General features: G+C 42.8%; 1 long non-coding RNA gene across 1 annotated transcript; it reads left to right on the top strand.

The window, feature by feature from the left end:
• The first annotated feature begins 4,865 nt into the window (after positions 1-4,865).
• LOC135540431 (uncharacterized) lies at positions 4,866-9,338 on the top strand. Its single transcript, XR_010455749.1, has 3 exons — positions 4,866-4,897; positions 5,424-5,695; positions 9,154-9,338. It is a non-coding gene; the product is annotated as an uncharacterized LOC135540431 (long non-coding RNA).
• Positions 9,339-10,223: the final 885 nt, after the last annotated feature.

Below are 10,223 nucleotides of genomic sequence, written 5' to 3'. Positions count from 1 at the left end.
ACCAGACACTGCATGATACAGATACAGATACAACAGGATACAGATACAGATACAGCAGGATACAGATACATATACAGCAGGATACAGATACATATACATCAGGATACAGATACAACAGGATACAGATACAGATACAACAGGATACAGATACATATACAGCAGGATACAGATACATATACAGCAGGATACAGATACATATACAACAGGATACAGATACATATACAACAGGATACAGATACAACAGGATACAGATACATATACAACAGGATACAGATACAACTGGATACAGATGCAACAGGATACAGATTCAGATACAGATGCAACAGGATACAGATTCAGATACAGATACAACAGGATACAGATACAACTGGATACAACAGGATACAGCTACAACAGGATACAGATACAACTGGATACAGATACAACAGGATACAGATGCAACAGGATACAGATACAGATACAATGGGATACAGATACAGATACAACAGGATACAAATACAGATACAACAGGATACAGATACAACAGGATACAGATACAGATACAACAGGATACAGATACAGCAGGATACAGATACAGATACAACATAATACAGATACAGATACAACAGGATACAGATACAGATACAACAGGATACAGATACAACTGGATACAGATAAAACAGGATACAGATACAACAGGATACAGATACAGATACAACAGGATACAGATACAGATACAACAGGATACAGATACAACAGGATACAGATACAGATACAACATGATACAGATACAGATACAACAGGATACAGATACAACAGGATACAGATACAGATACAACAGGATACAGATACAGATACAACAGGATACAGATACAACAGGATACAGATACAACAGGATACAGATACAACAGGATACAGATACATATACAACATGATACAGATACAGATACAACACGATACAGATACAGATACAACTGGATACAGATGCAACAGGATACAGATACAGATGCAACAGGATACAGATTCAGATACAGATGCAACAGGATACAGATTCAGATACAGATACAACAGGATACAGATACAACTGGATACAACAGGATACAGCTACAACAGGATACAGATACAACAGGATACAGATACAACAGGATACAGATACAGATACAACAGGATACAGATACAACAGGATACAGATACAACAGGATACAGATACAGATACAATGGGATACAGATACAGATACAACAGGATACAGATACAGATACAACAGGATACAGATACAGATACAATGGGATACAGATACAGATACAACAGGATACAGATACAGATACAACAGGATACAGATACAGATACAATGGGATACAGATACAGATACATCGGGATACAGATACAGATACAACAGGATACAGATACAACTGGATACAGATGCAGATACAGATACATCAGGATACAGCAGATACAACAAGGTAGAACAAAAACACGAGAAATAGAAATAAAAAGATAAGTAAGTATTCATACTATATACAGGGTCATTTCCAGTACCATATTAAGAGCGTGCAATTATACTGGAGTGATACAGGTCACAGGAGGTTGGTGGCACCTTAATTGGGGAGGACGGGCGTGTGGTAATGGCTGGAGCAGAATCATGGTATCATATACATCAAACACATGATTTCCAGGTGTTTGATGCCGTTCCATCTGCTCCGTTGGGGCCATTAATATGAGCCGTTCTCTCCTCAGCAGCTTCCTGTGGTGGAGGTAGATATGTATAGGGGGGAGGAGACTATATACAGGGTCAGTACCATATTAACAATGTACAGGGATACTGGAGGGATGGAGGTATGGAGGTAGATATGTATAGGGGGGAGGTGACTATATACAGGGTCAGTACCATATTAACAATGTACAGGGATACTGGAGGGATGGAGGTATGGAGGTAGATATGTATAGGGGGGAGGTGACTATATACAGGGTCAGTACCATATTAACAATGTACAGGGATACTGGAGGGATGGAGGTATGGAGGTAGATATGTATAGGGGGGAGGTGACTATATACAGGGTCAGTACCATATTAACAATGTACAGGGATACTGGAGGTATGGAGGTAGATATGTATAGGGGGGAGGTGACTATATACAGGGTCAGTACCATATTAACTATGTACAGGGATACTGGAGGGATGGAGGTATGGAGGTAGATATGTATAGGGGGGAGGTGACTATATACAGGGTCAGGACCATATTAACAATGTGCAGGGATACTGGAGGGATGGAGGTAGATATGTATAGGGGTAAGGGGACAGGGATACTGGAGGTATGGAGGTAGATATGTATAGGGGGGAGGAGACTATATACAGGGTCAGTACCATATTAACAATGTGCAGGGATACTGGAGGGATGGAGGTATGGAGGTAGATATGTATAGGGGGGAGGAGACTATATACAGGGTCAGTACCATATTAACAATGTACAGGGATACTGGAGGGATGGAGGTATGGAGGTAGATATGTATAGGGGGGAGGTGACTATATACAGGGTCAGTACCATATTAACAATGTACAGGGATACTGGAGGGATGGAGGTATGGAGGTAGATATGTATAGGGGGGAGGTGACTATATACAGGGTCAGTACCATATTAACAATGTACAGGGATACTGGAGGGATGGAGGTATGGAGGTAGATATGTATAGGGGGGAGGTGACGGGGATTCTGGAGTGATGGAGGTAGATATGTATAGGGGGAAGGGGACAGGGATACTGGAGTGATGGAGGTAGATATGTATAGGGGTAAGGAGACAGGGATACTGGAGTGATGGAGGTAGATATGTATAGGGGGAAGGAGACAGGGATACTGGAGTGATGGAGGTAGATATGTATAGGGGGAAGGAGACAGGGATACTGGAGTGATGGAGGTAGATATGTATAGGGAGAAGGAGACAGGGATACTGGAGTGATGGAGGTAGATATGTATAGGGGTAAGGAGACAGGGATACTGGAGTGATGGAGGTAGATATGTATAGGGGGAAGGAGACAGGGATACTGGAGTGATGGAGGTAGATATGTATAGGGGGAAGGGGACAGAGATACTGGAGTGATGGAGGTATATATGTATAGGGGGAAGGAGACAGGGATACTGTAGTGATGGAGGTAGATATGTATAGGGGGAAGGAGACAGGGATACTGGAGTGATGGAGGTAGATATGTATAAGGGGAAGGGGACAGGGATACTGTAGTGATGGAGGTAGATATGTATAGGGGGAAGGGGACAGGGATACTGTAGTGATGGAGGTAGATATGTATAGGGGTAAGGAGACAGGGATACTGTAGTGATGGAGGTAGATATGTATAGGGGTAAGGAGACAGGGATACTGGAGTGATGGAGGTAGATATGTATAGGGGTAAGGAGACTAGGCATCAGAATATATGATAAACAGAGAAGCAGCGTATATGATGATTGTATGTAGAGTCAATATAAATGTACGTGAGCAAATGATACAGTGAGTGTTTGTTGGAGTATCAAAGTGTGTCGGGCCTGTGAGCAGTGGTGGAAAAAGTACCCAATTGTCATACTGTAGTAAAAGTAAAGGTACCTTAATAGAAAATGACTCAAGTAAAGTGAAAGTCACCCAATAAAATACTACTTGAGTAAAAGTCTAAAAGTATTTGGTTTTAAATATACTTCAGTATCAAAAGTAAATGTATTTTCTAAAATATATTTAAGTATCAAAATTAGAAGTATGAATAATTTCACATTCCTTATGTTAAGCAAACCAAATGTTTTTTGTGTGTTATTTACAGATTTCCTGTGGCATACCAACACTAAGACATAATTTAAACACGAAGTGAGTCTGCCAGATCAGAGCCAGTAGAGATGACCAGGGATGTTCTCTTGATAATTATGTGAATTGGACCATTTTCCTGTCCTGCTAAGCATTCAAAATGTAACGACTACTTTTGGGTGTCAGGGGAAAAATGGATGGAGTAAAAAGTACACTACCGTTCAACAGTTTGGGGTCACTTAGAAATGTTCTTGTTTTTGAAAGAACAAAAACAAGTCAATAAAAAGAACAGCAAATTGATCAGACCTGAGATGCCAGTCTAGATGGTTAGCATTGCAGAAATATACTAGCTACCCTGTTTAATGTGTTTCACAACGCTTAAATTGGAAAACCCCTGCATGTTTTGAGGTCAGGTCTGGCAGATAACGATAATTAATAATTCACAACGTTCTCCTCTCACAGACCTATACAGTACTTTTCTTGTTTATATTCGTGTCTGTCGAAAATCCCCTTTATTTAACAGTGGCACTTGATGGTTGGAAAATTAGATTGTGTAATGTGTCCTACACTGCACGAGGGGGACGTGTTGTCTTTAAAACGTCTTCTGGTTTTTTCCTGTCTACGCTCGTTTGAATCGATGGTTCCCACAAAGATAGTAAAGTATGATGATACGCTGAAACTGCTTCTCCCAATAGAAATCCCTGTCATGGTGAGGTTGCTATGCTCATGCGCAGAAAAACGTCATTGGGTCTAACGTTCTTCGCGCGCCGAACTGCGCATGTGGAAACAGTCAAATCAAAGACACTCCAATATAAAAAATGTTTTAAACAAAAATTAAAATGTGCTAATTTGTTACTTTCATATGGTTGGAGAAATATCATGATTAACTACTTAAGACATCGGCTAGAATATAGGTTATTGCTTTAGATTTCAAGAAAATGAACAACTAAAGGAATAATTGTATAGTTCTCTCATTGACATGTCAAACCCCAAACCCCGGAATGTTCGGTTTGGTCTGCTTCATAATTGTTCTCGGAAGTGTTGCGATGTTGCGCCTCTGGGTTTAGAAACTCTGTGGTTCATATTTCCTTGAGTTTGCGTCATTTCTTCCTCTTCCCTGTTGTCGTCTGTATGTCTGGCAGGTAACTTATTTTACTCCCGAGTCCAACATATACTCTGCATCAATCCTCCTATCTATGTTTTGATTGCATATACAACGTGAACATATAGTGTAAAATATCACCTACAACACAGTCGTCTTTAAATCTGTTAACTTGTGTTCCCCGTTAGATGACGATTAACCACGCATAGCTCGGGTTTTCTATTCGCTAGTTTTATCTTGTTGGCAAAACGAACGCGTTTCATTCCGCCTGCATGGCACCAACCTGAAGTAGTCCACTGTTGAAAACGACAGTTCTGGTGTTACTTTTTTATCTCTAACATTCACCTCCTAAAAGGCGAATAATGTCGGTGTTCATGTCATTGCAGACCCATCTCGGATCTCTGGCTTGTTAGAAACATACTGACTAACTACTGTCTACCGGTATCTTACCCGTTAACTGCAGCGCTATAAACGGGGGCATTTAGTAAGGAAACGTGAGAGTTGCAGGGTGGATCTTTCCAGTGTACAAAAGTTACTTTAATTCCACATTTTTCTTTTGTCAACAGCTCCACAGAACAGAACCACCCACAATCAGTGTAAGGAACTACCCAGCTAGTTAACTACACCAGGTTACCGCTGTGAAACTACCCAGCTAGTTAACTACACCAGGTTACCGCTGAGTGACGATGATGATGATGAGCCAACTAATGATGCCCTGTTCAAAACGGTTCCCAAACTTTGTTGTGTAGCAGTCTCTTTCCTCTCTGTCTACAGCCATAAGGCCCACAGGACTGGGATCAAGAAGCCCAGACCAGACCGATACGAGTCCATGAAAGGGGTAATTGTAAGGTGTCCAATCAAAAAATGCATATTTTGATCAATAGGTAAAATAATATTTGAACTGTAGATAATCTTCTTAAGATAAACAATGGTCCAAACCTCGTCTCGTGTCGTAATCCATTCAAAACCTACTGGAGTTTTTACCCTTGTAGGATGGTCAACATTAGGGTGACTAATTCAATGGAGGCCAGAGAACAACATAGTCTAAAATCAGAAACATAGCACTGTGTCAGTTTGGCTGGGTGCTGTGTGAGAAGGCCAGCTGACAGGCTTACCGTTGAGTTCTTCATCTTCTCAATTCCAGACAACAGTATGTGGGGCGGCAGGGTGGCCCAGTGGTTAGAGTGTAGAGGCGGCAGGGTGGCCCAGTGGTTAGAGCGTTGGACTAGTAACTGGAAGGTTGCAAGTTCAAATCCTCGAGCTGACAAGGTACAAATCTGCCGTTCTGCCCCTGAACAGGCAGTTAACCCACTGTTCCTAGGCCGTGATTGAAAATAATAATTTGTTCTTAACTGACTTGACTAGTTAAATAAAGGTAAAATAAAATAAATAAAAATGGAGATGGTTAGTGTATTTTCATATTTTAGTGTACTCTGTTCATATTAATGACAAGTTCCTGTTCTTTGTCGAAGACTTCTCACAAAAACAAGTGTATCTCTGAAATGTCAACGTACCACTGAGCGTACGCAAGTTATTGTTTTTTTTTCAAAACCTTTTACATTTAATGCAGCTTGTCATGCTAATTTAGTCATTTACGACCCGCATAAACAAAATGTAAGACGACGACCACAACATTTTAAATCCTCAAGTTTTTGCGAGAAACCCTCACCGTTCTGTCAAGAGCTCAGCGCTTATTATCCGATGTATTAGGTTACGAAATCTGACTTTCTGGATATAATGTCAAAACAGTCAAAACTGTTCGCTGCTCTGGCCCCCCAATGGTGGAACAAACTCCCTCACGACGCCAGGACAGCGGAGTCAATCACCACCTTCCGGAGACACCTGAAACCCCACCTCTTCAAGGAATACCTAGGATAGGATAAGTAATCCTTCTCACCCCCCCTTAAATGATTTAGATGCACTATTGTAAAGTGGCTGTTCCACTGGATGTCAGAAGGTGATTTCACCAATTTGTAAGTCGCTCTGGATAAGAGCGTCTGCTAAATGACTTAAATGTAAATGTAATGTAAATTAAAGACCCCACTGAATGATTCACAGTATAAAGAATCATATCGGTCTGGTATTTTCTAACATCTCAGGGCAGAGTGGCTGGACACTCTATTCACAATATAAAGAATCATATCGGTCTGGTACAGCTGATGAAGCTGTGGGTTTGCACAACTGAAGACTTTTTTGTACAAACCGTCAGAAACCGTCTCGGGGAAGCTCATCTGCAGGCTCGTCGTCCTCACCGGGGTCTTGACCTGACTGCAGTTTGGTATCGTAACCGAGTGGGAAAAATGCTCACCTTCGATGGCCACTGGCACGCTGGAGAAGTGTGCTCTTCACGGATGAATCCCGGTTTCAACCGAACTGGGCAGATGGCAGACAGCGTGTGTGGTGTTGTGTGGGTGAGCAGTTTGCTGATGTCAACGTTGTGAACAGGGTGCCCCATGGTGGTGGTGGGGTTATTGGTATGGGCCGGTATAAGCTACAGACAACTAACGCGATTGCATTTTATCGATGGCATTTTGAATGCACAGATCCTGAGGCCCGTTGTTGTGCCATTCATCCGCCACCATCACCTCATGTTTCAGCATGATAATACACGGCCCCACGTCACAAGGATCTGTACACAATTCCTGGTAGATGAAAATGTCCCAGTTCTTCAATGGCCTGCATATCCACCAGACATGTCACCCATGTGTACGACAGCGTGTTCCAGTTCCCAACAATATCCAGCAGCTTCACACAGCCATTGAGGAGTGGGACAACATTCCAACAATCACCAGCCTGATCAACTCTATGTGAAGGAGATGTGTTGTGCTGCATGAGGCAAATGGTGGTCACATCAGATACTGACTGGTTTTCTGATCCACGTCTCTACCTTTATTGCTGTTGCCATCTGTGACCAACAGATACATATTCTGTATTCCCAGTTATGTGAAATGCATAGATTAGGCCCTAATGAATTGATTTAAATTGACTGATTTCCTTATGATGTGTAACTCAGTAAAATGTTTGAAGTTGATTGGTCAGACTGTCTCAAACTTTAATTCACGTAGCCTATAAGAGAATAGTCCTGCCTCTGGTAGATATTCATTTAGTTGGAGTCAAAAGACTTCTGGGAAATAGTTATGACTGTTTAGAATAAGGGGTTAGTCTGAAATTCAGATAATCCTGTGAGGTCATTTTAGTGAATGAATGGTTGAAATCTGCTGGTGGTATGGGTGAGATGTTTAGCGAAGGAGGTTGATCCTACTGCACGCTGTACCAATCCTACTGCACGCTGTACCAGTCCTACTGCACGCTGTACCAATCCTACTGCACGCTGTACCAATCCTACTGCACGCTGTACCAGTCCTACTGCACGCTGTACCAATCCTACTGCACGCTGTACCAATCCTACTGCACGCTGTACCAATCCTACTGCACGCTGTACCAATCCTACTGCACGCTGTACCAATCCTACTGCACGCTGTACCAATCCTACTGCCAATCCTACTGCTGTACCAATCCTACTGTACCAATCCTACTGCACGCTGTACCAATCCTACTGCACACTGTACCAATCCTACTGCACGCTGTACCAATCCTACTGCACGCTGTACCAATCCTACTGCACGCTGTACCAATCCTACTGCTGTACCAATGCTGTACCAGTCCTACTGCACGCTGTACCAATCCTACTGCACGCTGTACCAATCCTACTGCACGCTGTACCAATCCTACTGCACGCTGTACCAATCCTACTGCACGCTGTACCAATCCTACTGCACGCTGTACCAATCCTACTGCACGCTGTACCAATCCTACTGCACGCTGTACCAATCCTACTGCACGCTGTACCAATCCTACTGCACGCTGTACCAATCCTACTGCACGCTGTACCAATCCTACTGCACGCTGTACCAATCCTACTGCACGCTGTACCAATCCTACTGCACGCTGTACCAATCCTACTGCACGCTGTACCAATCCTACTGCACGCTGTACCAATCCTACTGCACGCTGTACCAATCCTACTGCATGCTGTACCAATCCTACTGCATGCTGTACCAATCCTACTGCACGCTGTACCAATCCTACTGCACGCTGTACCAATCCTACTGCACGCTGTACCAATCCTACTGCACGCTTTTCCAATCCTACTGCACGCTGTACCAATCCTACTGCACGCTGTACCAATCCTTACATCCTTCAGATGTATACCTTTTATTGAACACACTTTCAGTATTGTTCACATATGAAAAGCGACATATTTCCGGATCTTACTGTCTCCTTGTTCTTCTCCAGGTCGACCCGAAGTTCATGAAGAACATGCGTTTTGCCAAGAAGCACAACAAGAAGGGACAGAAGACGGCCAACGCAGCAGCCAAGAGGATTGCAGTGGCCGCCGCGCCATAGACGGGGTGGCAGATCACCGCATGTCCACGTTCCATTGACTTTGTTAGCGTCACAATAAAGCTTTGTTAGTTTTATCGGGTACTGATTCGTAGACTTTTTCAAAGCTGAAAGTTCTGAAAGTAGTGCTAAAAGTTGTACCTGAAAATTACCTGCTTTATCACGCGCTGATAGGAGCACCAAGTCATTGCTCTCCGTCTCTGCTGTGTCCACTGAGCCGTTGGGCTCATCCTGCAATCTCATTGGATAAAAGGGGGGGGGGGTGTCGGGAAAAATGACGTGGCACAGCTTGAAGAAAACAGTTTCTTTGAAACTGGGGATTTTGTGGCTAATTTAGGGTAGACAGTAATTCTGCATGTAGGAGCTACGAATGGACACATCCTAAAGCACCAGGTTTACTAAATACTTTGTTAGTACCCGGAGCATGTCTTTAAAAATGACTAGTGGAATTCATGTTAATTAATTTAATTAATTAATGATCTTGTCACATGGCCATCTTGTCCAATCCCAATGGGTGGTTTTTATCTTTGCACCAGCACACTTGATTCAACTCATTCCTTAAATTGAGTGTTGGGACCAGGATTAACTAACACTAGTTTAGGGGTATGGATAGGTCCAACACTAGTTTAGGGGTATGGATGGGTCCAACACTAGTTTAGGGGTATGGATGGGTCTAACACTAGTTTAGGGGTATGGATGGGTCCAACACTAGGGGTATGGATGGGTCTAACACTAGTTAAGGGGTATGGATGGGTCTTCAACACTAGTTTAGGGGTATGGATGGGTCTAACACTAGTTTAGGGGTATGGATGTGTCTTCAACACTAGTTTAGGGGTATGGATGGGTCCAACACTAGTTTAGGGGTATGGATGGGTCCAACACTAGTTTAGGGGTATGGATGGGTCTTCAACACTAGTTTAGGGGTATGGATGGGTCTAACACTAGTTTAGGGGTATGGATGG

Source organism: Oncorhynchus masou, chromosome 5, assembly GCF_036934945.1.
Source record: "Oncorhynchus masou masou isolate Uvic2021 chromosome 5, UVic_Omas_1.1, whole genome shotgun sequence".
Lineage (NCBI taxonomy): Eukaryota > Metazoa > Chordata > Actinopteri > Salmoniformes > Salmonidae > Oncorhynchus > Oncorhynchus masou.
This window is presented reverse-complemented; position numbering and strand designations above follow the sequence as displayed.